General features: G+C 51.6%; 1 pseudogene across 1 annotated transcript; it reads left to right on the plus strand.

Moving 5' to 3' along the window:
- The first annotated feature begins 5,294 nt into the window (after window positions 1-5,294).
- Window positions 5,295-26,097, plus strand: LOC308648319 (tropomyosin-like; annotated as a pseudogene). Its single transcript has 3 exons — window positions 5,295-5,354; window positions 21,700-22,321; window positions 26,092-26,097. The product of its transcript is annotated as a tropomyosin-like (transcript).
- Window positions 26,098-26,431: the final 334 nt, after the last annotated feature.

Below are 26,431 nucleotides of genomic sequence, written 5' to 3' on the forward strand. Positions count from 1 at the left end.
CCCTGCTGGTCCTCAGCTTAATGCTGGTCCTCAGCTCCCCCTGGTCCTCAGCGCCCCCTGCTGGTCCTCAGCGCCCCCTGCAGGCAGGTGAGTGACTGCTCACACTGAGTTCCCTCATTGGGTGTCTCCCCCTGGAATACACAGCCATATCCTCAGGTTGCATCGTATTCAGTTCTAATGAAACCTGGCTCTTGGAAGTGTCCCTGGTGATGCTGACTGTATATCAGTGCAGGCCCCAACCCCAGCAGCTGCAATTGGCAAAGACACCTAAGGAAAAGCACCACACAAAGGGGGTGTTCCCTGCAGGAATGCACAGCCATGCAGAGGGAGGGCACAGGGGATGGCCTCCTGAGGGCCTTTGCTCTGCTCTGTCAGCATAAGCTCAGGACCATCAGGGAGCACTGATGACCAGTTAGGGACTCAAGGCCAGGTTCATGGTGTCTTCTTCAGCCAACATCCATCCTTCTAACCCACTCCAGGCCCTTCCCTGGAGCCTGGCAGGTCCAGCTCACACATAGATGTGTAATGAGGATCTAGAGACAGCACAGGGAGGGACACATGCGCAATGCCTTTACTCAGCCAGGTCCTGTCTCTAGGACTTCCATCTGGGACAGGACACCTGGGGACAAGGAGCATCGCCTTGTGTCAATCACAACAGAAACTGCATATCCACATTGCTCTTCTGAAACTCCTGGACATTCACACAGGGGTGGCCTCCTGTCCATCCTAGAGAGAATGTCTGCCTTGTGATGCTAAGAAGACTGGGTAGGACCCTAAGGGACTCCTTCCTGCTTCCTGCTGGTCTTCCTCCTGCCAGCCATCCAGGTTGGTCAGAGGTAGGGTGGAAATCAGGTATTTTAGATGCTCCTCAGAATGACCAGGGGAGAGCTGGCTCTGCTGAGGTGGCCAGGGCAGGAGGGAAGCACTGAGCAGGACTTTGTTCCCATGCAGAGACCAGATGTCTGTGGTGGCTGCCATGACAGCACCAGCAGGGAGAGAGTCTGAGGTCATCAGCTGTGGGGCAGGAACTGGCCTGGGCTCCTGAGGCTGCAGAACCCCCTGTGGATGGTGAAGGGCTCTTGGCACAGAGCAGAGGCTGCGGAGGCTCCATCTGGGCAGAGGGCACCTCAGGAGGAGAGATAATTGGTAACCCTCAGCACCCCATGCTGTGCCCTGGGGAGCAACACTTAAAAGAGAGGACGGGGTCCCAGCCTTAAGAAGCTGCAGAACCACCTGTGGGAGAGGCCTGAGAGCAGGGAGGTGGGAAGGAAGTTCAGCAGCTCAAGTGTGTTCAGGGACCAGGGGACTCACCAGAGGGCAGCCCCCAGGGAGCACTGAGAGTGCAGGGGCCTCTCACAGGAAAAAGGCCCCAGGAATGGAGAGCATGTGGGCAGCTGCTCACCATCAGTCCAGCCTTTCACACTCCAGATAGATCCCACTGGACAGGACACCCAGGTGTAGTGAATGTGGAAAGTCTTCAGCAGAAATGCCAATCACATTGCACACCTAAGCGTTCACACTGGAGACCAGCCTTTCCCATGCAGTGAATGTGGGGAGGGTTTCAGCAAATCCCACACCTGCTCAGCACCACAGGCTCCATGGTGGAGAGAGGCCTGTGAGTGCAGTGATGTGGGAGACCCCTCAGCCAGCACTGACCTTCATCCAGCAGCAGAGTCCACATGGGAGAAATGTCCAGATGCTTCATATCTGGGAAGTCCTTCACCACACCCACCACCTTTTCACAACCTGGAGAGGACGGAGCTCACAGGCATTGAGAGAGCAGTGAGTGTGGAGAAGACTCTAACCACTGCTCTGCTCTGACTCAGCTGCACAAACGTCACAGCCTGAACAGGCCCTGGGAGGGCAGTGAGTGGACAGAGGCCTCAGCCAGTGGGGCCCCCTGTTCCACACCAGGACGTCCATGCTGCAGAGGGGCCCGAGGTGGGACCTGACTCAACTGTCAAGTTCTGAGAGTCGCCTTCATGGTGGAGCCAGGACTGGACCTCAGTCCTGCACATGGCACAGTGACCACAGGGTGGAAATGCTGCTGCCCCCTCCTCCCAAGAAGGTGGCCCTCTGCCTGGGCTCCAGGAGGGGGAGCCCATGTCCTGGGACACACTAGGGACATCTCCATCCAGCGGAGCTGGAGTCAGGCTGGAGCCCAGTGGTCATGGTTAAGGAAGACTGACTCTTGCTCTTCACACTGAATGTGAGATTTCCCTAAATAAGTATTTCATTTGCTACAAAATTTTTTTTCTTCTAAGAAATTATAACATGTAATCAGGACTGAAAATTGGTGATTAAGGCAAAATTAAGTGATAATTAAAGTAAAGCAGAAAACCCATCTGGGGTTGGGAAGGGGGTCAGGAGACTCAGCATGGACAGTCCCTCCCTGCAGGTGATGGCCACTGTTGGAGGTCCGAACTGCTGGGAATCCTGGGAGCCTCTTCATCCTTCGCCAGCAGAGCAGGCACAAGAACACCCAGAGCCAAGCTTGACCCTGGCCACACTAAACAGCACCTGGGGATGCTGAGGACGCTCAGGTCTGTGTGGTCCTGCCAGCCCTGCTGGATGGTCTGGGCCCACCTACTGCACTGGTGCAGGTATTGGTTGTTCTGGGTGAGCATGGCATCCCATGACCACAGAATGGCAGTTATCAACAATACAAGTAATAACAGGTGCTGGAGAAAACCTGGGGAGAGGACCCTCACACCTTGTTAGTGGGACAGCAGATGAGAACCACCCTGAGGAGAGCAGGTGGAAACCCTCAGAAAAACAGGGAGGAAGCCACAGTGGGACCCAGCTCTCCTGCTGCTGGTATTTACCCCAAAGACCCAAGTCAGCACAGTGCAGGGACATGGCCACTGCAGGGTTTATACACTGCAATTCCCAAGACCAGGTTATGCAACCAGCCCAGGTGCCCTTCACTAGTGGATGGATAAAGGAAATGTGGGTCATGCACCAACACTGCAGCTCTGCTCAGCCAATAGGAGGAGTCAGATGATGGTGAGTGGACAGAGCTGGAGGACATTAGGGAAGGGGAATGAGAGAGGCTCAGGGAGTCAGGGTGAGTGTTGCCTGTCCTCTGTGGGAGCTGCCACAAATAAGGGAGATAAAGGAAGTGGAACCCCAAGAATATAGATCAGTGGGGATCAGGAGGTGACTAAGGGAGAGGGAGGAGGGACAGGAGAAGGGAGGGGACAGGAGTGAGCTGAGCAGATATTATTGGTCAATTCTGCCCACATGGGAGTCCTGCACCTGTGGGAGTGAACCACTGTGAGTTTCTATACACACACACACACACACACACACACACACAAATAGTATAAATTTAATGAAAATTAGAAACTCATGGAAGAAAGATCAGTTAAATAATGAAAAGTAGGAGAAAAATTTAAAAGGAGGAGCTGTGAGAGCAACAGAGGTTTTATAGACAATGAATATATGTGACCGTGTCAAAGTGAAAACCTATAATAAATATACGTAAGATGCACTATTTCTAAAGAAAAGAACATGACAGAAACAGAATGATTATCTTCAGACACATCAGAGATAAGTAGAGACCACAAGCCCCAGAGACCCCCTGGGAAGCTGGTACATGGACAGGCCCCCAGATGGAGGAAACCTGCCCCAACTCACATCTGCACCTGCTCCTGGGCTGACCTGACTCCTGTGTGCTGAGCGCCCCCTGCTGGTCCTGGGTGCCCTGCAGGAGGTTTGTGTCTGGGCTCACACTGAGGTCCCCTCACTGTGTCTCTGGCACAGTAATAGGTGGCCGTGTCCTCAGTGGTCAGGGAGCTCAGCTGCAGGGAGAACTGGTTCTTGGACGTGTCTCTGGAGATGGACACTCGGTTCTTGAGGGATGGGCTGTAGTTAGTGCTACCACCATAACTTATGTACCCTATCCACTCCAGCCCCTTCCCTGGGGGCTGACGGATCCAGCTCCACCAGTAATTACTGGTGATGGAGTAACCAGAGACAGCACAGGTGAGGGACAGGGTCTGGGAGGGCTTCACCAGGCCAGGTCCTGACTCCTGCAGCTGCACCTGGCACAGGACACCTGAGGACAAAGACAGTCACAGCCTGTCAGTCACCTGCAGTCACATCCTCCCCATGGACCCAGGTCTGACACTGGGGACACTCACCTTGGGGAGCTGTGACCAGGCACAGGACAAGACCCAGCAGCCTCATCTTCTAGACCACACCTGCCTTCCCAGAGACCTCAGCCCTGTCTGAGCAGAGAGCTGGCAGCTCCCACAGCCCAGAGGGCCTTTGAACCCAGAGCAGGAGGAGGAATTTGCATGTGGGTGAGGCTCTTCTGATATCTGGAGAGGCTGAGGTCAGGCTGCCCAGGTCCTCTGTGCTCCTGAGATGTGTCCCTGTCTTGAACCCAAGTGGAGCTTTACCTGTGAGAGGAGAGCAGGTGGTTTCAGGGGAGCTGGAAGGCTGTCAGAGGGGGAGCCCACCCTCCTGAGCCCAGCCCTGCCTCCTCCAAGCCCTTCCTCCCTGCACCTGGGAGGGTCTCAGAGTGGCAGGAACGTGCCCAGCATGCAAGAGGCCCAGGTTCACCTCCCAGCCCTGAAGGAGAAGCTCTCTATGATGACTGAACAGAGCCCAGGGCTGAGGATGGGGTTCCCCACATCCAGGAGAAGAGCCCCCCTTTGTTCTCAGGACGAGTTCCTCTCTTTCATCTCTGTGAGATTTGGGGGCTACAGACTGAGCAGGAGAGGAGGGAGCATTGTCTCAGGAGAGCAGGGTCTTCCTGCTGTGTGCCCACTGCCCTTCCCCACCCTCTGCCCTGCTTGTCCTCCTAACTGCCCAGCCAATGCCTGTGGACAGCAGTGTGTGGGAATCTGCCCTGAGCTCTTCTCCTCACCTGTCCTGCCCTCTGGTCTCCAACAGGAGAGGACAGGATGGAGTTTCTGGGCCAGGTGAGAGTCCTGGGAGCAGAGGCAGCTCTCAGCTGCAGCCTGAGGCAGAGAGCCCCTGACTCCCCCAGAGCAGCAGAGCCAGGCTGACAGCAGACAGGATGGCATGCAGGGCAGGCTGGGTGAGGGAGGAGGCCCAGGTCCCTTCCCTGTGCAGCATCACTGCAGTGAGACCTGCCTTGCTCACAGCCCAGCATTTGGAGAGAACAGTGGACACTGTCTTTAGTGAGGTGGGGTCACTGAGAGGGCAGGTGTAATTGCTCACCTCCTGATGAGGTTCAGGATTTGACCTCCTGCCTAACTGTGTGAGCACAGCACACTAATAAGACATGTGGGCTCCTCTCCTTGTTCCCTGTGGTGTTGACCATGAACTCCCTGCAAACACTGAGCCTGCAGCACCCACCTCCTGGTCCTGGCATGGCTCAGGTAAGACCTGCTGGTCTCCATGTTTTCACCACCTGCAAATTCAGGTGAGCCCCTGGGTGAAGTTTCCAAGTCCTAGCAAATCATCTTATTTATATTGCTGTTTTTCCATCGGATCTGTGAACCTGGACCCTGTCATTACACTGTTTTCTGTAACCGTCATCCAGGTGTGAGTCAGTGGGCTCCAGCACCCACTGCTTTCCAAGGCACTACCTGAGGTCACTTGGCCATTCACTGCATTGACAACAGCCTCACTCTAGTCTATGCCCTGCATTACTGTATGTTGAAGATTTCCTGGATCCAACATCTCGGTCCCTCCATGCTCTTCCATGACTTCCTCTCCTGTCACTTGTGTTGGTTGGAAATTTCCTGAGTGGCCTCATGCTCAATTAGGTGATTCTTCCTCCCACTCATGGATGGTTGACATTGCAGACCTGTTAACACAGGCACCGTGTCCAAGGTTTCTGAGTCACACTTGATGAAATTTCCTGTTCCCCACATGCTTTCTGTGTAAGGCACATTCCAGTGTTCTTTCTCATCTGAAGCCCAGGATTCCAGAGCAGAATTCTTGGGGACCATTGGAAACATTAAAATAACAATGTACAGACATTACAGGGAACATGGTCCTCCATTGTTGGTCAGAAGAACATTTGTTCACAGCATGAGACAGAACCAAGAGGACTGGTCACAGGGAACCTCCTGGGAATGAGGCCCTGGGTGGGAATTGTCTTCCCAGGAAACTCGTGTCCATAGTCAACTGCAAAAATACAGCAGCTTTGAATTGGAGTTTCACCTGGCTCCCAGGGCTGAGGGGGTCTGATGTGTCCTCCAGGGCTGGGGCACTCTTGTTGTACACCTCTGCAGCAGGACAAGCTTCAGGTTCTGTCCCATGTTCCTGTGATGGTGCATCAAACACAGATATGTGGCTCCTCCTCTGTGTGCACAGCAAATAAGGAGAAGGGGTCACACAGTATTTAAATTCCTCAGCCTTATTGGAGTCTCCCACTGGAACACACAGCCATATCCTCAGGTTTCACCCTGTTGAGTGCTTAATGAAACCTGGGTCTTGGAAGTGTTCCTGGTGAATATGACTATCTACCAGGCAGGTCCCAACCCCTGCAGCTGCAGGAGGCCAAGGACACCTGGGGAAGGGACCAGCATGTGCTCAACTCCATCAAGGAGCACTGAGGACCAGCAGGGACTCAGGACCACGTGTGGAATGGGATCTGTTCCACCACCATCCATCCCTCTAACCCACTCCAGGCCCCTCCCTGAAGCCTGGCGGGTCCAGCTCACACCATGGCTGGGTAGAGAGAATCCGAGTCAGCACAGGTGAGGGACAGGGTGGGCAGGGGCTTCACCAGGCCTGGCCCCACCTTCTGGATCTACACCTGGGTGGGGACATGAGGGGAAGAGCAGCCTCACTTTCAGTCAATCACACCAGAACTGCATGCCCACACCCTGCTCCTGAAATCCCTGGACATTCACACAGGGTGCTGTCACCAGGCCAAGGAGCAGTGTCACGGCTACAATGAAGGCCCCATGAGGAGGAGACAGGGCTGCTCAGTCAGGGCTGGGCTTTCAGCCTGAGACTGAAGACGAGGATAAAGTGGGGAGCACAGGGCAGGACCCCACCCTTCCTAGAGAGGTGTTTGTCTCCTGCTGCTCAGAGGCACTGGGGACTGGGGTGGGGGGAACTGGGGGCTCCTTCCTGCTGGTCTTCCTCCTGCCAGCCATCCAGGAATGGGGAGGCCCAGTGGTCAGGGGTGGCAGCACCACACAGAGAGGGTGTTCCCTGCAGAAGTGCAAGGCAATGCAGAGGGAGGACACAGGGGGTGGCCTCCTGAGGGCCTTTACTCTGCTCTGTCAGCCACACAGGAAGGTTCTGGATGGGTGGTGATGTGTGCTTGTTTGGCTCTTGTAGGTGCTGGGGACAGCATGGTCAATGGACAGTTCACATCCTTGTTCCCCAGGGTCAGTGGGGTCACTGTGTTATGCAGCACTCCTGCTTAAACCCCCTCGTGATAGGATGTGGGGAAAAGGCACACTCATACATTGCTGGTGGGACTGCAAATTGGTGCAGCCGATATGGAAAGCATTATGGAGATTCCTTGGAAAGCTGGGAATGGGACCACCCTTTGACCTTGCTATCCCTCTTTGGTCTATACCCAAAGGACCTAAAATCAGCATACTACAGGGACACAGCAACATCAATGTTTGTAGCTGCACAATTCACAATAGCTAAACAGTGGAGCCAAACTAAGTGCCATTCAGTTGATGAATGGATTAAAAATGTGGCATATATACTCAATTGAATATTACTCGGCAATAAAAGAGAATAAAATCATGGCATTTTCAGGTAAATGGATGCAGCTGAAGAAGATAATGCTAAGTGAAGTTAGCCAATCCCCCAAAAACAAATGGTGAAGGTTTTCTCTGATATAAGTTGACTGACTCATAGTGGGGTTGGGAGAAGGAGCATGGGAGGAACAGATGAACTCTAGATAGGGCACAGGGGTGGGAGGGGAAGGAAGGGGGCAGGGGGCTAGAAATAATTGTGGAATGTGATGTGCATCACTATACAAAGTACATGTATGAAGACAGGAATTGTTGTGAGCATACATTATACACAACCAGAGATAGGAAAAATTGTGTTCTATGTGTGTAATAATAATTGTGATGCATTCTGTTGTCATGTATTTAAAAAATAAAAGCAATTAAAAAATAAATCCCTCGTGATGAAGCTGCTCACACCCCTGGGATCCCTGAGATTCCCAAGTTCTCAGAGGACATCTGAGGCCTGCCTGTGTCTGTGCCTGCACAGCTGCACCACAGGGACTCTGGGCATGGGGTCACCTCCTACTTTCTCTCCCCCAGTCTCTCTACCTCTCTCCCAGAGCACTTAACACAACAGGAGTTACTTAATATCCTCATGTGCTCAGTCAGGGGTAACGTGAAAATCATGTATTTTAGATGTTCCTCAGAATGACCAGGGGAGAGCTGGCTCTGCTGAGGTGGCAAGGGCAGGAGGGCAGCACTGAGCAGGACTTTGTGCCCTCACAGAGACCAGATGCCTGTGGTGACTGCCGTGACAGCACCAGCAGGGAGAGAGTCTGAGGTCATCAGCTGTGGTCAGGACCTGGCCTGGGCTCTGAGGCTGCAGAACACCCTGTGGATGGTGAAGGGCTGTTGGTACAGAGCAGAGGCTGTGGAGGCTCCATCTGGGCAGAGGGCACCCCAGGAGGAGACCTAAGTGGGAACCCTCAGCACCCCATGCTGTGCCCTGGGGAGCAACTCTTAAAAGAGGAGGACGGGGTCCCAGCCTTGAGCAGCTGCAGAACCACCTGTGGGAGAGGCCTGGAGAGCAGGGAGGTGGGAAGGAAGTTCAGCAGCTCAAGTGTGTTCAGGGACCAGGGGACTTACCAGAGGGCAGCCCCCAGGGAGCACTGAGAGTGCAGGGGCCTCTCACAGGGAAAAGGCCCCAGGAATGGAGAGCATGTGGGCAGCTGCTCACCATCAGTCCAGCCTTTCACACTGCAGATAGATCCCACTGGACAGGACACCCAGGTGTCGTGAATATGGAAAGTCTTCAGCAGAAATGCCAATCACATTGCACACCTAAGCGTTCACACTGGAGACCAGCCTTTCCCATGCAGTGAATGTGGGGAGGGTTTCAGCAAATCCCACACCTGCTCAGCACCACAGGCTCCATGGTGGAGAGAGGCCTGTGATTGCAGTGATGTGGGAGACCCCTCAGCCAGCACTGACCTTCATCCAGCAGCAGAGTCCACATGAGAGAAACGTCCAGGTGCTTCATATCTGGGAAGTGCTTCACCACACCCACCACCTTTTCACAACCTGGAGCAGACTGGAGCTCACAGGCATTGAGAGAGCAGTGAGTGTGGAGAAGACTCTAACCACTGCTCTGCTCTGACTCAGCTGCACAAACGTCACAGCCTGAACAGGCCCTGGGAGGGCAGTGAGTGGACAGAGGCCTCAGCCAGTGGGGCCCCCTGTTCCACACCAGGATGTCCATGCTGCAGAGAGGCCCGAGGTGGGACCTGACTCAACTGTCAAGTTCTGAGAGTCGCCTTCATAGTGGAGTCAGGACTGGACCTCAGTCTTGCACACGGCACAGTGACCACAGGGAGGAATTGCTTTGATACTGAATGGATGTCTATCAATACGTTAATGGAAAAGCAATAATAAGGATAACTATGATACACTCATATTAAAAAGGAAATCTACATAAAAAAAACCAGGATTCATAATTTCAGACTAACCAAATTTTAGCACAGACAAGAAGTCCACGTGGCTCCCTGGGAAGCTGGTTCATAGAGAGGAACCCAGATGCAGGAAACCAGCTCTCAACCTCCCTCTGCACCTGCACCTGGGCTGACTCTGGGCTCCCTGTGTGCTGAGCGCCCCCTGCAGGACCTGGGCACCCTGCAGAGAGGTTTGTGCCTGGGCTCACACTGAGGACTTCTCACCGTGTGTTTGGCACAGTAATAGGTGGCTGTGTCCTAGACTGTGAGACTTCTCAGTTGCAGGTACAGTGTGTTCTTGGAGTTGTCGCTGGAGATGGTGAATCAGCCCTTGACAGAGTTGGAATAGTAAGTATTACTGCCATCAGTACTAACAAATGAGATCCCTCCAGCCCCTTCCCTGGAGCCTGGCAGACCCAGTGCATCCCATAGCTACTGAAGGTGAATCCAGAGGCTCCACAGCCAAGTCTCGGGGAACCCCCAGGCTGTACCAAGCCTCCCCCAGACTCAACCAGCTGCACTTCACACTGGACATCTGCAAAAACAGATGCAGCCGGTCAGGAAATTGTCATTCATCCACTCTTCCTCTCCCTCCTGTCCACTCATACACTCAGGATCTCTGGTTCTCCATTCATTACCTTTGAAAACAGCCACCAGGAAAACCCAGCTGAGCACACTCTCCATGGTGAGCAGCTGTGTTCAGTCCTGATCACTGAGTGGGCTGAGCTGGGAGGGTGAGGCCAGCAGCTCCACTGGGAGCAGCCCAAGGCTTTTCAACCAGAGGATGGAGGGTGTTTCAGGACCCCAGGGATCAACAAGGCCCAGCTTCCCCAGCTCAGAGGCAGAGATGAAGATCTGAAAGACCCTCCAGGGCAGGGCCTGTGGGAGAGAGCTCTGGGCTCCTGACCCAGGACTGCCCAGGGCGTGGTTTCCCCTGTTCAGCCAGCAAGGGGCTCAGAGGTTCCCAGCCCTGGTTCAAGGGAGGCCAGGACCTACTCCCTGCTGAGGGTGACCTTGTCCTCAGCCACACCATGCTGGCTTTGCAGGGGGCAGACTGTGAGAGCTCCAGGGTCAGGGAGGCTTACATGAATACTTGAAAGGAAGGGCTGGGAGGTCAGATGGGGGTCAGGGGTCAGAGTCCCTGCTGGCAGCCCTGGCAGGTGATGCATGGGGCTGTGAGATGAGGCCAGGGCTGCTGAGGAGACCTTAGGAGCAGAGGGGCCACCAGTGAGCAGCACTTGCCCAGGAGGCGGCATGCTGTAGGCCAAGCTCACTGAGAGGGAGACCTGAGGACTATGTCCAGCTGAACTGTGTGCTGGGGCTGCCCAGAGCCCTCACCCTTCTCCCCCTACGGTGACCCTGAGGACAAAATTGGAGCAGTGGGTTTAATGTCAGTGCTGCTGGGCTTCAGTCCCCTTCAATGTCTCTGTCTTTTCCTTTTGAAATGGGAATATTCACTCCTGCCATAGAGCTTAGGAGTGTGTGAGCCCTCCTTGATTTTAAGGCACAGAGTCAAGTTTTCTTGAACCTTCTGGATCTTTGCACTGGATTTCTGAATTCAGCTGAAATATTTATGCCTTTAGGGTCTCAAGGATGCGGACTGTATGTGCTCTGCATTATGAGGTGAATGCGAAAGCTTTGTGTTTAGGAAGAGAATGATTAGTGTGCATCATTGTCGTCCCCAAATAACATGTGATAAGGTTGTTCTGTAGCCCCCATTGTTAGGAATGAAGGATCCCTTGGGACATGTGGACTTGGGGAATTTATGTCAATCACCATGGACATTCCACACAAGGGGATTGGCAGGCCCCATCTCTTCCTCCCTCCCATTGATTCCTAGCAACATGGAGAGTGATTTCCCCACAGGGGCTCTCTGCATTGCCCCTGGCACATCCAGGAAAGGTGTAAATGCAAAGGACTCAGCTGAGCATGGACTGGGGCTTTAATGTCTTCATCCATAATAAAGATCCTGTTTATGTGCTGATGGTCTCAGGTACCTGCTTCAGGGATGCAAAGCTGAGGAGCAGAGTCTTAGGTACTATGTTAGGAGAAGAGGCTGGGCCTGAAGGACAAACTCCAGGTGGTGGCAGATGTCAGACCCCCTCAGTGAGCTTCCCCTGGTGTCCAGCTGGGCCCAGGTCCCTCAGGAGATCACTGCTGAGCAGAGGACCTTCTGTCTTTATGTTGTGCAGCTTCTCACCTGGGCCTGTCTGGAGAGCCAGCGCCAGTTCAGGTCCTGTCACCAGAGTGAGTGTGAGGCCCAGGTGAGGGCCTGTGGCATGGAGCTGGGAACTCCCAGGGCCCTGGGGTCCCTACAGTCAGGTGTCCCTGGTTGGTTTTCTTGCTGACATGTGCTCCTCCATGGGATTTCCAAGTCCACCTGTCCTTTCCACAGTGGAGGGCTGTGGGCTGCTTCTTCTTATGACACACAGGAGGCTGCCACCTGCAGGATGTCCTGTGAGCCTGGGGTCTCCCTCCTCCATATCAAGTGCCCAGGAGGGCAGCTCCCAGGCCTGAGTGAAGGTCACCCTTGGAGGAGAGGTGCAGTCCACTCTGCCCTCCTACAGCGCCCCCCAGCTCCAGGCCCTGCCTCCACCAGCACCTCTCTGTCAGGTTTTCCTGGTGCTCTGAGCAATTCCACCCTGAGAGGAATCTCATGGGGCGTGGATTTGGACTGTCCTGGGGGCAGATGAAGGAGAGCTTCTGCTCAGGAGCTGCAGTGTCCTCTTGGGCACTCTCCCCCAGCATGTGCAGGTGTGAACCTCTTCTGCTGCTCAGTGGTGAGGCCCTACCCCTGCCCTGCACGGGCTGTTGGTGTGTGATGCAGATGTTTCCAGAGTCTGACTTCTTCACAGCCACGTGGGATGAGGTTTTTTTCAACTTGGTGGACCACAGGGATCCTCTCTCCTCCTGACCAGAAGGTCCCTTTTGATGAACTCTGCCTCCTGGTAATAATTTCCTAGTGTCACAATCCACATACACACCTTGATTTACCTGGTCCCTCCTCATGCTGACCTGGTCACTCTCTGAACACAGCCCACTGTGGAATGGCAGAAAGGTTCTCCTAAAGTTGTGGGCAATTCTGTTTTCATGCCTAAATTTCAACCTACAGATTCTCATAATGTGTTTCCAAATTCCTGCTTTAGTAACTTTTTGACAATTTTCTAGATTTCCAGTTTCTGTTTTATTAAGTTGTTTATAACTTGCTAATGTGGCTGGTTAGATGTGCATCTGACATGGAGCACACACATTCTGCTTCAGCTCTCAGGCTGTCCCCTTCTCTGAGCACCCACTTCTCTCCTGGCGACGAGCCCCATCAGGAGCAGATCCCAGGGATCCCTGGAGTCAGGTTTGCACAGTGCCTGCACCAGGCCTGCACAGTGGGGAGACCTTGGACCTGCCACCACCTCCTGGGTTATGTCCTCAGTGCCCCTAGGGACACATGTCTCTTCTTCATTGCAGGAAGTGGGGTCTGTCCTGCCTTCTTGCATGGGCTCTGACCCCCAATGCCAGTGCAGCTCCTACACAGCAGTTAATGAAGGCCCAGCTGTGCTCAGTGGTGTTCTGCCACTGGGTGGGATTGGAGCCCCTGGAGCAGGTGGCCTGTGCATCTGTGTGGCCAGGGGCCAGGCACCCTGCATGCTGCCTTCATGAAGCAGAGCACAACAGGGCACCTGCTTATGTAGTCCAAGGAACGTGGCCAGAGAATTAGAGGAGGAACAGGATTGCAGGGCTCTGAGGCCCTGGGTGGAGAGGGAGCCACAGAGGCTGGCAGGAAGGCACTTTCTCCAGATTGTCCCCATAGGCAGAGGGGCAGGTCAGAGCTGAGGCCACCTGAGCCCTTGTGCAGGAAGCCACAGGCTGTGCCTTTGCACCTGAGTACAGTCATGGGGGCTGCGTCTGCAGGGTCCAGGCTGGTCACAGTCATGGGGGCTGCGTCTGCAGGGTCCAGGGTGGTCACAGTCATGGGGGCTGTGTCTGCAGGGTCCAGGGTGGTCACAGTCATGGGGGCTGCGTCCTCAGGGTCCAGGCTAGTCACAGTCATGGGGGCTGCATCTGCAGGGTCCAGGCTGGTCACAGTCATGGGGGCTGCGTCTGCAGGGTCCAGGGTGGTCACAGTCATGGGGGCTGCGTCTGCAGGGTCCAGGCTTTTCACAGTCATGGGGGTTGTGTCTTCAGTGTCCAGGCTGGTCACAGTCATGGGGGTTGCGTCTGCAGGGTCCAAGGTGGTCACAGTCATGGGGGCTGCGTCTGCAGGGTCCAGGGTGGACACAGTCATGGGGCTGCGTCTGCAGGGTCCAGGCTGTTCACAGTCATGGGGGTTGTGTCTTCAGTGTCCAGGCTGGTCACAGTCATGGGGGTTGCGTCTGCAGGGTCCAGGGTGGTCACAGTCATGGGGGCTGCGTCTGCAGGGTCCAGGGTGGTCACAGTCATGGGGGCTGCATCTGCAGGGTCCAGGGTGGACACAGTCATGGGGCTGCGTCTGCAGGGTCCAGGCTGTTCACAGTCATGGGGGCTGCGTCTGCAGGGTCCAGGCTGGTCACAGTCATGGGGGCTGCGTCTGCAGGGTCCAGGCTGGTCACAGTCATGGGGGCTGCGTCTGCAGGGTCCAGGGTGGTCACAGTCATGGGGGCTGCGTCTGCAGGGTCCAGGCTTTTCACAGTCATGGGGGTTGTGTCTTCAGTGTCCAGGCTGGTCACAGTCATGGGGGTTGCGTCTGCAGGGTCCAGGGTGGTCACAGTCATGGGGGCTGCGTCTGCAGGGTCCAGGCTGTTCACAGTCAAGGGGGCTGCGTCTGCAGGGTCCAGGGTGGACACAGTCATGGGGCTGCGTCTGCAGGGTCCAGGCTGGTCACAGTCATGGGGGCTGCGTCTGCAGGGTCCAGGCTGTTCACAGTCATGGGGGCTGCGTCTGCAGGGTCCAGGGTGGACACAGTCATGGGGCTGCGTCTGCAGGGTCCAGGCTGTTCACAGTCATGGGGGCTGCATCTGCAGGGTCCAGGCTGGTCACAGTCATGGGGGCTGTGTCTGCAGGGTCCATGGTGGTCACAGTCATTGGGGCTGCGTCTGCAGGGTCCAGGGTGGTCACAGTCATGGGGGTTGCGTCTTCAGGGTCCAGGCTGGTCACAGTCATGGGGGCTGTGTCTGCAGGGTCCAGGGTGGTCACAGTCATTGGGGCTGCGTCTGCAGGGTCCAGGGTGGTCACAGTCATGGGGGTTGCGTCTTCAGGGTCCAGGCTGGTCACAGTCATGGGGGCTGCGTCTGCAGGGTCCAGGGTGGTCACAGTCATGGGGGCTGCGCCTGCAGGGTGCAGGGTGGTCACAGTCATGGGGGCTGCGTCTGCAGGGTCCAGGCTGGTCACAGTAATGGGGGCTGCGTCTGCAGGGTCCAGGGTGGTCACGGTCATGGGGACTGCGTCTGCAGGGTCCAGGGTGGTCACAGTCATGGGGACTGTGTCTGCAGGGTCCAGGGTGGTCACAATCATGGGGGCTGCATCTGGAGCTTCCAGGCTGGTCACGGTCACGGGGGCTGCGTCTGCAGGGTCCAGGCTGGTCACAGTCATGAGGCTGTGTCTGCAGGGTCCAGGGTGGTCACAGTCATGGGGGCTGCATCTCCAGGTTCCAGGCTGGTCACAGTCATGGGGGCTGCGTCTGCAGGGTCCAGGCTGGTCACAGTCATAGGGGCTGCATCTGCAGGGTCCAGGGTGGTCACAGTCATGGGGGCTGCGTCTGCAGGTTCCAGTCTGGTCATGGTGAAGGCCTCCTGGTTGTTACAGGGGTCCTAGGAGTTTTCGAGCCTGCTCCTCATGGCTGGGTGGACCAAACACTTGCCAGTTCCTCCAGGGCCTTCCCTGGGTGACTCAACCAGTCCACTCCCCTCTTAGTAGATACAAGTGAGAACCTAGAGAAGGAGCAGGTCAGCCTGTGGTCAGGGTGGGTCCTCCAGCCCAGGGCCAGACACCCTCATGGTGACCTTGGGCAGGTGCCCATGAAGGAAAAGCCAGAGGCTGTGGGTGAGGACAGCAGCTTCTCTTCCTTGAGGCAAGTCTCAGCAGACCCCTCACAGGCAGGGGCTGTCACAGCAGGAGCCTGTCCAGAGCCCAGGGCATCCCTCTCTGTGATGCTGCTACCTGGAGACTCCAAGGTCTCAGTCCATGGACAGTCTATTCCATTCCCCAGGCCCAAGGTGAGGTAGGATCAGGGCAGAGCACTGCGTGGGGGGGGGGGAGCAGCCCTGGACACCAACATGGAAGGACAGAGACCCTCCCCTATCACAGATGAAATACAAACCCCGCAGGCTCATCACAATGACCCCCTCCTCCAGCCACAGCCCTCCCACCCACAGTCACCACCCAGCTAATCCCTTATGGGGGACTGGGGTAAGGCTCTGGTTAGGTTGAGGCTCTCCTACCCAACCTTTCCCCCTCAAATGCTCTTGCTTTGTCTCAGAGATGAGCCCCTGGGAACCTCATATCTAAACTGTGGATGGTAGACCTCCAGATGCACTGGGTGAGGCCATTGTCACCAGCAAAGAGCCTGCCTAGCCCTCTCCCCTGCCCCTCTGGCCCCCATTATGGGCTCAGTGAGAGATAAGGGGAAGAGGGCAGGGGAACAAAGACAGCCTAGGGCATATAAATGTGGCAGAACCCCTTTTATTCTGGGGATACCAGGAAACCAGCTATGGCCCCTTCTCCCTCCAGGAGACGTCTATGTCACCCTTTTTAAATAAGCCCTGCTTTAATAAGGCCTGTGTCGGTGTGCTTCTCTAGTGTTCATACTCCAACATGTGAGGAAGCAGAATCGTCACCATACCTGGAGGTATCCCCATCACTGGTAACCTGGTTCCCTGGATGTGAGCCTGCTCCTCCTTTTTCTCAGGTCTTAGGCTTCCTTTGTTCCCCTGCTCTCTTCCCCTCCTCTCTCTCCTTCCTCCACAAGTGACTAGGCCCTGGAGTAGCTCAGTGGGATGACCAAAAGGTGAGAAGCAGATTGGCTGGTGACTCTCTGTGGGAAAATCCCTGGGGCAGGTTACCTTAGCAACAGGTTGGAGCAGGACCAGGTTATCTTGATTAGGGTGGGAAAGGGCTCTGAAGGCACTGGCATTCCAATCCTTCCATTCTCTGGATCCCACCTTTGCCTATCTGCCTGATTCTAGCTTCACTGCTGCAACAGCCCAGCTCTCCCTATGTGTCCCTGTGGGGGACTCAAAGTGTCCCCAAAATCCTGTGTGTCTGTGGGAGGAGAACCGGGACTAAAAAGCAACAAATTATCTTCCAAATATGAATAATTATGTGTAAAGAAAACCTAATGTTATGTTTAACTCTAAGGAAGTAAAACTTAGGACCATTACAGAAGAAAGTGTGGAGGACACAGCCCCAGCTGCAGGGCCAGCAGCCCTGCTCCTGCATTCATGAGCCAGAGGTCATGGTGAGGGCCTTGGGTTACTTCCAAGTGCACAGAATGACCCACCAAGGAGGCAGACCCTTCTCAACATGGGCCAGTGATGGGAGTCCATGCTGGCTCTGCCTTGGGGGGCCTGTTATCCTCCCCCCAGTCCTTCTTATGTGTTCATATGGAGGGGGCCATGTGTGCCCTACGTCTGGCCCTCCACTTGAGTGTGCAAGCAGGTAGGTCCTGTTCACTTCCCTGGGAGTTGTAGAAATAGCAACAGCAAATTGTCTCAGGAGGACTAATTAGGACAGAGACTATGGGCACAGGGCCAAGGAGAGGAGTTGACTGACCCTAATGGCCCCTGGGGTCTAGAGTCACTTAGGCTGTGTCCTGATTGCCCTGGTGAGGGCTTCCACAGCAGAGAGCTCTTGGCTGTGCTGGTCACGGTGGTGGCTTTTTTCTGGGTCAGAGTCCAGCAGGGCAGCGATAGAGAACATCTGAGTTTTTGTCTCAGCATCTCCTGGCACAGGGGTCATCACACTCCCTCCCTGAATGTCCATCAGGCCTCCCCTCTGCCCTTCCCAGGACTGCTGTGGACAGTCAGGTTCAGGGCCACCTATTGTCTCAGGCAGGACCTGGGCAGTCAGGATCCTGTTCTCAGGTGCCAGGTCTGGGGTGGACAGACTTTGTCAAGAAAAGGGTTTACTGAGTTGGCTGGTCAGAGTGTTCCCTGCCACTCACTAGGGCTCAGCTGCTGTGATAACCCAGGCTAGCTTCCTGTCCCCCTGCAGGAATCTAACCTTATCCTCAGCCTCTTCCCTTCCATCTACAAGCAGCAAAATTGTCTGAATCTTGTGCTGAGTCTCAGGGACTCCTTGGGATCCAGGAGGACCATGAGACTGAGGTTCACCAAATGACCAGGGCACCAACCCTGTGTGGGGGTTGGCTTAGCTCCCTGTTTGCTGTACAGAGAATCCCAAGGACAGCCCTGATCATGGAATCCCATGGAAGACTCTCCCCTGAGATGATGGAAAAGACTCCCCAGTGTCCTCTGAGCTTCCTCAGCATCTGTCCCTGGTGACCACAGTGCAGTCACTTCCACTTCAATAATGCTGTTCTGTGTGTTGTTCATGTGAAACTGCTGCTGTGTCAGAGTGTGCTGTGCAGGGACCCAGCAGAATCAGAGTGGGAGAGTGGACATACTTGTCCCTGTCCTGAGCTGAAAGGAACTCTTTTTTTTTTCATTCAGTATGGTGGTGGCCTTGGGTTTGTCATATGTAGTTTTTAGAATGTTGAGATGAGGCCCTCATACCTCTAGCTTCTCCAGTGCTTTAACCATGATGGGGTGCTGAAGTTTGTCCAATGCCTTTTCTGTACCTGTTGATGTGATGGTGTGCTCTTGTCCTCACCTCCATTTATGTGGTGAATCACAGATGGACATGACATTATGGATCTGTCTATGTTGAGCCAACCTCCCAACCCTGTGGTGGTGACCACCTACTCATGGTCATCACCTTCTTATATGTTTTTGAATGTATTCTGTCATTATTTTATTAAGGAACTGCACATCTATGTTGATCAATGCTATTTGTCTGAAGTCTTCTTTTCTGGATGTGTCTTTGTTTGGTTTTGGAATCAGGGTATTACTGGCTTTTTAGGATGATTTCTCCAGTGTTTCTCCTTTTCCATTTTACAGAATATTAGGAGGAGGTTTGCCTTATCTCTCTTTAAAGTTCTCTTAGAACTAACTAAGAATCTTCTTCTGAGCTTTTGGCTCTTGGAATAACTTTAATGGCTTTTCAATTTCATTGCTTGATTTTTTTCTGTTTTAGATTTTGATATTTTTGTGCTGCAATTTGTGTGGGTCACATGTGTTTAGAATTTCCTCAATCTCTTCAGTTTTCCTAGTGTATTAGAGGATATTTTTCAACATAGTTTCTAATAATCTTATGGATATCAGAGTAGCCATATCTTGTCTTTTATGTCTATTGTTTTTTTGGTTTGTGTCTTCTGTTTTTTATTAACTTTAGTTCCTTCATGATTTTTCAATCTTCTTTATGTTTTCTAGGAACCATTTCTTTGTTTCTTTGATTGTTTGCATTGTTAACATAGTTTCTAAAAACTCTTAAACATAGCAATTAAGCAAGAGAGGGAAATTAAAGGGTTACAGAGGAAAGACAGAAGTCTGACTATGCTGTTTGCAGGGGATCCAATACGTAGAAGAACCAATGTCTTCATCAGATGCTTTCAGATCTGGTAAATAACTTTAGCAATGTAGTTAAATACATCACACATACATAAGTAAACCACTTTCTTATATTAGTAAAATAGGCTTGCTGAGAAAAAAAAAATCAGGAAAATGGTCCCATTCAAAATAACCTTAAGACTGACTTCAAGATGGTGGGCCAGAAAGAGTCACCATTCTGTGACACTCCATGACCCAGGTCTCACCTAGTCAGAATACAACATCTTAGAGTGTGTGAGAGGATCTCTAAACAGCAGATTTTCACAGAAATCACCAGTAATGTGACCCCCATGCAGAAATCAGAGCCTCTGTGTTTGAGTAGGACTCCAGACTCCAGGTCAAAAGCCTGCAGTTCTAACTCATGCATGGCACTCAAGTGGCTTAGCAGAACCACCTATCAGCACCTTTGCAGAACTCCAGACTGCACTTGGCTCCTACACTGGTTACCTGGCTGCTACATATCCACAGCACAAGGCCATTGCCCAGCTCCCGCACCTCAACAGACATCCCAGCACTGGAAGCAGAACAACACCAACTTGGAAAAGCTTTCTCGCCATTTTTGGTGGGTGTGGTTCTCAGATCAAATCTCCATCTGAGCAGCATATCATCCTAAACCTGACCCCCAGTGCACTGTCCACAGCCAGAAACCATAAACCTTTTTATGAAACTACTGATTATATTTTAAATAATAATTGAACCCAACATTTCTGGACATTGAAACTAAGCTGTAAATGTCTTAATAACAACAAATTGTTCACAGGTGAAATATTGTTGATATTGGGACCTATTAACATCGTCCTTCCCCAAAAAGGGGGCCCTTGGAACCCTACAAGAGCACTACAAATCTGTAGGGTAAAAAACAAACACCCCAGACCCACAGAGGTTGAAAGGAAGACACATGAGCAACATGAAAAGACAAGGGAAGAAAGTTCCACAAACAAGTCAAGACAACACTTCATTAGAATCATTGGCAGGTAGAGCAGAAAAATGACATAGACAGATTTCAGGATACACATGATTAAAATGTTCTGGAAACTCAAAAGAAGACATAATAGAACAAATACAAGCAGTGAAAGTTCACTTCAACAATGAGCTACATAAACAAATCCAAGAAGAAAAAGATCACCTCAACAGGGAGATAGAGGTTCTTAAAAAATCAGAAATCCTTCAAATGAAAGAAATAATAAACCAAATTAAAAACTCAAATTGAAGCATCAACAGAGTAGACCACTTGGAAGACAGGACATCAGACATGAAGATAAAATAAATCATCTTGAATAGACCATAGACCACACAGTGAAAATCGTAAGAAACCATGAGCAGAACATTCAAGAAATACGGGATAGCATAAAAAAGACCAAATTTAAGAGTTATTGGGATAGAGGAAGGCATAGAGGTTCAAACCAAAGGAATGAGCAATTTATTCAATGAAATAATATCAGAAAACTTTCCAAACGTGAAGAATGAATTGAAAATCCAAGTTCAAGAAGCCTACAGGATGCCAAATGTACAAAATTACAACAGATCCACATCAAAGCATATCATAATGAAGACGCCCAACATACAGAATAAGGAGAATATTTTAAAAGCCACAAGAGAAAGGAATCAGATTACATATAGTGGAAAACCAATCAGGATAATGGCAGATTTTCCCACACAGACCCTGAAAGCTAGAAGATCCTGGAACAACACATATCAGGCTCTGAAAGAAAATGGTGCCAACCAAGAATCATGTATCCAGCAAAATTAAGCTTCAGGTTTGAAGATGAAATGAAAACCTTCCATGATAAACAAAAGTTAAAAGAATTTATAGCTAGAAAACTGGCACTACAAAAGATATTCCATGAAGAGGAAATGAAAAATGACAATGAAAATCAGCAGAGGGAGGTAGTACCCTAAAGGAAAAACTAATCAAAGAGGAAAACAAGTCAAGTTAAATAACAAAAATAAACAAATATTGCTGGAAATATAAACCATGTCTCAATTGTAACCCTAAATATTAATGGCTTAACTCACCAACCACAAGACATAGGCTAGCAGATTGGATTAAAAGAAAAGTACCCAACAAAATGCTGCCTCCAGGAGACTCATCTGATAGGAAAGGCCATATACAGACTGCAGGTGAAAGGTTGGGAAAAATCATACCAATCACATGGACTGTGGAAGCAAGCAGGGGTTTCCATTCTCATATCCAATAAAGTAGACTTCAAGCCAAGGTTAATCAAAAGGAATAAAGATGGACACTACAAGTGAGAAGTGGCTGCAGTGCTGAGCAGAGGAGGCAGAAGGCAGATATCAGAAGCAGGTGGGTGGGCACCATGGTGTGATCACCACTGTCGAGGTGGTGAAGTGTAAGATCCAGGTTCTGCAGCAGCAAGTGGATGATGCCCAGGAGAGGGCTGGGTGCCTCCAGTGGGAAGTTGAGGGAGACAGGCAGCCTGGGAACAGGCTGAGGTAGCCTCCTTGAACTGCAGGATCCAACTGGCTGAAGAGGAGCTGGACCGTGCTCAGGAGCGCCTCACTACTGCCCTGGACTGTGCTCAGGAGTACCTCGCTACTGCCCTGCAAAAGCTCGAGGAAGCAGAAAAGCTGCGGATGAGAGTGAGAGAGGTTTGAAGCTTACTGAAAACTGGGCCCTAAAATATGAAGAAAAGACGGATCTCCAGGAAATCCAACTCAAAGAAGCTAAGCACATTGCACAAGAATTAGGCAGGCCTATGAAGAGGTGGCTCATAAGTTAGTGATCATTGAAGGAGACTTGGAATGCACAGAGTAATGAGCTGAGCTTGCAGAGTCCTGTTGCCAAGAGATGGATGAGCAGTTCAGACTGATGGACCAGAACCCGACTCTCCGAATGCTGCTGAAGAAGAGTATTCTCAAACAGAAGACAAATATGAGGAAAAAAAATAAAGATCCTCACTGATAAATTCAAGGAGGCAGAGACCCGTGCTGAGTTTGCCAAACTGGAAAAGACAACTGATGATTTGGAAGATAAGCTGAAATGCACCAACGAGGAGCACCTTGTACACAAAGGATGCTGGACCAGACTCTGCTTGACCTGAACCAGATGGTGCTAGGAAAACTAGAAATTCATATGCAAAAACAGAAATTGAACACCTATCTCTCACCATGCACAAAACTAAACTCAAAATGGATCAAGGACCAAGGAATGAAACCAGAGACTCTGTGTCTAATAGTAGAAAAAGTAGGCCTTAATCTTCATCAAGTGGGATTAGGTACCAACTTCCTTAATAAGACTCCTATAATGCAATAATTAAAACCAAGAACCAATACATGGGGTGGAATCAAACTAAAAAGTTTCTACTCAGCAAAAGAAACAATTTCTAAGGGGAACAGAGAGCCTACATCCTGGGAGAAAATTTTTACCCCTCACACATCAGATGGGGCACTACTCTCTAGAGTATATAAAGAACTCAAAAAAGTTAGCACCAAAAACAAACAACAAACAAACAAACAAACTAAAACCTAAATAACCCAATCAACAAATGGGCCAAGGACCTGAACAGACACTTCTCAGAAGAGGATATACACTCAATCAACAAATACATGAAAAAAAATGTTTACCATCTCTAGAAATTAGAAAAATGCAAATCAAAACTACTCTAAGATATCATCTCACTCCAGTCAGAATGGCAGCTATTATGCATAAAAACAACAATAAATGATGGTGATGATGTGGGGAAAAAGTACACTCATATGTTGCTGTTGGAACTGCAAACTGATGCAGCCAATATTGAAAGCAGTATGAGATTCCTTGGAAATCTGGGAATGGAACCGCCATTTGACCCAGCTGTCCCTCTTCTCAGACAATACCCAAAAGATTTAAAAACAGCATACTACAGGGACACAGCCACATCAATGTTTATAGCAGCAGAGTTCACAATAGCTAAATTGTGGAGCCAACCTGGATGCCCTTTAGCAGACAAATGAATTAAGAAATGTGGCATATATACACAATGGAATATAACTCAACATTAAAAGAAAATAAAATCAAGACATTTGCAGGTGAATGGATGGCATTGAAGAAGATAATGCTAAGTGAAGTCAGCCAATTAATAAGTGGAAAATATACTATCCACAGAGGAGAAATGTCATTCACCCAACAAGAATGGCATCCTGTCCCTCCTGGCCTAGGACATGGCCCTGGAGCAAATGGACCCAGCTGAAATGGGTCAGGCAGAGGGAAGCCATCACCACACCATCACTCAGGTGGGGAAGCTACTGCATCAGGTCCTGGAAAGAGAGAGTACAGTGGCCCCTGTAGATGGGAAGGTGCAGGAAGGGCGAGGGTGAGGGTGGGTGGTGAGGGCCACATGCAGAGAGGGTCTTGTCCTGGGGCTCTGCAGCTCACAGGACACCTGTGGCCCACAGCCAGGCTGTGCTTCACAGTGACTGAGGCAGAGCAGCTGGTGGGCTCCCCACACACAGGAGGGACAGGTGATGGACAGCTGGGTGTGCACAGCCTGGGACCCATCATGGTGCCTGGCTCCCCTGTGTCAGGGTGCTGTCCTCTCCTCACTAGGGCTAGGTTTCTGTGTAAGTGTGAAAATACAGCTGGAATGGCCAGCTGTTGTTTGATGGAGACAGATGCTGACATTCTTAGTGATGTGGATGATCAAGCACCCTCACATGAGAAAGACAACTGTGTAGAACACATCAATTCATAATCATGTTTTTCAAAATATATTCAACTGTGAATACCTAAATTTAATTTACTTAACTCTGTGCAGTTGTAATAGTCAGAAAATTGACCTTCAGCAATCAAACACAGAGTCTGTGCAAGTGAGGGGCGTCATGTTTATGGGAGGTGACCCCAGCACCCACCAGGCTTGGTTATAAGCTGAGCGAGGCCCCCAGAGCAAGTCCTAAGGTCTCAATGAGAAAAAGCAGACAGAAACTAGGCACTGAGGAAGATGGATACGGGGAAAATTGCGTCTTTATTTAGATGAAATATCCTTATTGTTCATGAAATTACAATAAAATTTACAGTGCTGAATTATTATTCAGGTATGTCTCAGGCTACCAGAGGTATACATCAAAAGAACATCAAGGTACTATATTTATTTATTATTTTCTTAACATTGTTTTTAGAAGTAGTTGGACACAATTCCTTTACTTTAGTTACTTTTATGTGGTGCTGAGGATTGAACCCACGGCCTCGCGCATGCTAGACGCGCACTCTACCACTGAGCCACAACCCCAGCCCAAGGTATTGTATTTAATATGAAAAAAAATACATAGTAAATGCAGAGATGATAACAGTCAAGGAAATTCAAGTAGAAATATGGGCAAAAAGAAACAGATCTTAAAATCTATAAAATTTTGCTCGTGTATCTATAAATATGTCAAATGAACCACCCATTTTGCACAATTATATTCACAAATAAAATACTAAACTGTGGACAAACCTGGAAGGATTACTGACAGAAATGTAAGGGGCCGCAGTTGTTAGACAACATGACACTCTTACTTGAAACTTACAAATTGATCACGCACAACAATCTACACTACAGCTCTAAACACGTGCTTTGAAAATACACAAATGATCTGATCCCATGGAATGGGCCAGAAGTACCTTAGGACAATCTGGGTATAAACATTGCCTACACTCATGGTCACCCTGCTGGAGCTGGACTCTCAGGACAGGAGCAGGGACAGAGCCCAGGTGTCCCTGTCTGTGACCCTGCAGTCCAGCCTCAGGGGCTGAAACCCAGGCAGGCTCCAAGCTGCCTCTCCCCAGCAGCCAGGTGTCCTGGGGCTTCCAGGGTCATGGTCACCTCACAGCAAGATGGGGTCAGAGTGGTCCTGGACATCTTGTGTCTTCAGGGCCCTTAGACCAGTGGAGCTGACTGCAGCTCCCACAGTCCATGCAGAGCTGACCACCCTCCCTCCTGGTCTTTGCCAAGGGAGCCCCTTTCCCTCCAAGACATAGCTCAGGCCACCCCTGCCCACAGGCCACACAGAGCTGCATGAGTAGTGGACACCTCTGCCATTGGAGCCCTGGGAGTGTGGTGTGGCTCTCACACAGCCTCATCATGAGGGGTAGACATCTCACATCCACCAGAGTTCACTCTGACTACACAGAGCTCTGTGGATTCTGACAAGGTTGGGACTTCTCTCAGCATTTCTGAGCTCAGTCCATGGGCACGTGGGTGAGACAATATGTCACTGTGGTGCTGTGCTGTGATGGCTAGAGGTTTGGCAGCCTCAATGGTCTCCAACAACTGTTTGCCTAGGACAATCCCTCCTTATCATAGGAGAACAAGAACTGCCTCCAGTCATTGCCAAGGGTGCCCAGGGGTGGACAGTTCTGGTATTATGTGGGTGTCAGTATTCAGGTGAGTATGTGACCTGATCCATAACTGGAAGGGCACTGGAGGGACTGGGAATGGGCAGGAGTCACAGAAAGGGGAGAGGGGACCTATCTGAACATGAGGGGATGAGAGGTGGCCTCAGAGTTCATGAAGTCCAGCTGGGCATGGTGGGGCTCACCTATATCCCCAGGCCCTGAGGACACTGAGGCAGGAGGACGACTAGTTCAGGGTGACACTGGGCTTCTTAGGGAGAACCTGCCTCAAAATAAGAAGTTTTCAGGGCTGTGATGGGGCTCAGGGGCAGGGCCTAGCTGGGCAGCTGCAGTCAGAGGAGAACTGCAGAGGACACAATCCTGAGGCCCAGCCCCCACTCTTGCCTGAGTGTGTCAGGGTGGCCATGCAGACAGCCTGCCCAGCACCACTCAGGTCCAGTCCACGTCCTCACCTGCCTTTCCCCAGAGAGCTCACCCTGCCCACGGCTTCCCTTCTGCCCCTCTGCCCACAGCCATGATGCCACAGCCAACTACAGGACGGGGGATGGCCCAGGTCCCACCAGGTCTGCCAAGACTGCACATGAGAGAAGTAAACAGCAGGCACAGAGACATGGCAGGAGGGACTGATGATGACTAACAATGAATGAAGGAGCAGAGCCAGGGCAGGGGACCTCGGGATGGTCCTGCAACACATGAGAGAGAATCACAGTTGTAATGTTCCCAGGTCCTGAAACCCCAGGCTCCAAGGCTCCCATCAGTGCCCAGCTGGGTGGACACAAGCCAGGCCTGGCCCAGCCTCATCTTCAAGGACCTCAGGATGGGCAGAGTGGGCTCCAGCTCCCACAGGTGTGT

The sequence above is a fragment of the Spermophilus citellus genome (genome assembly GCF_964194105.1).
Source record: "Spermophilus citellus genome assembly, chromosome: 4".
Classification (NCBI taxonomy): Eukaryota; Metazoa; Chordata; class Mammalia; order Rodentia; family Sciuridae; genus Spermophilus; species Spermophilus citellus.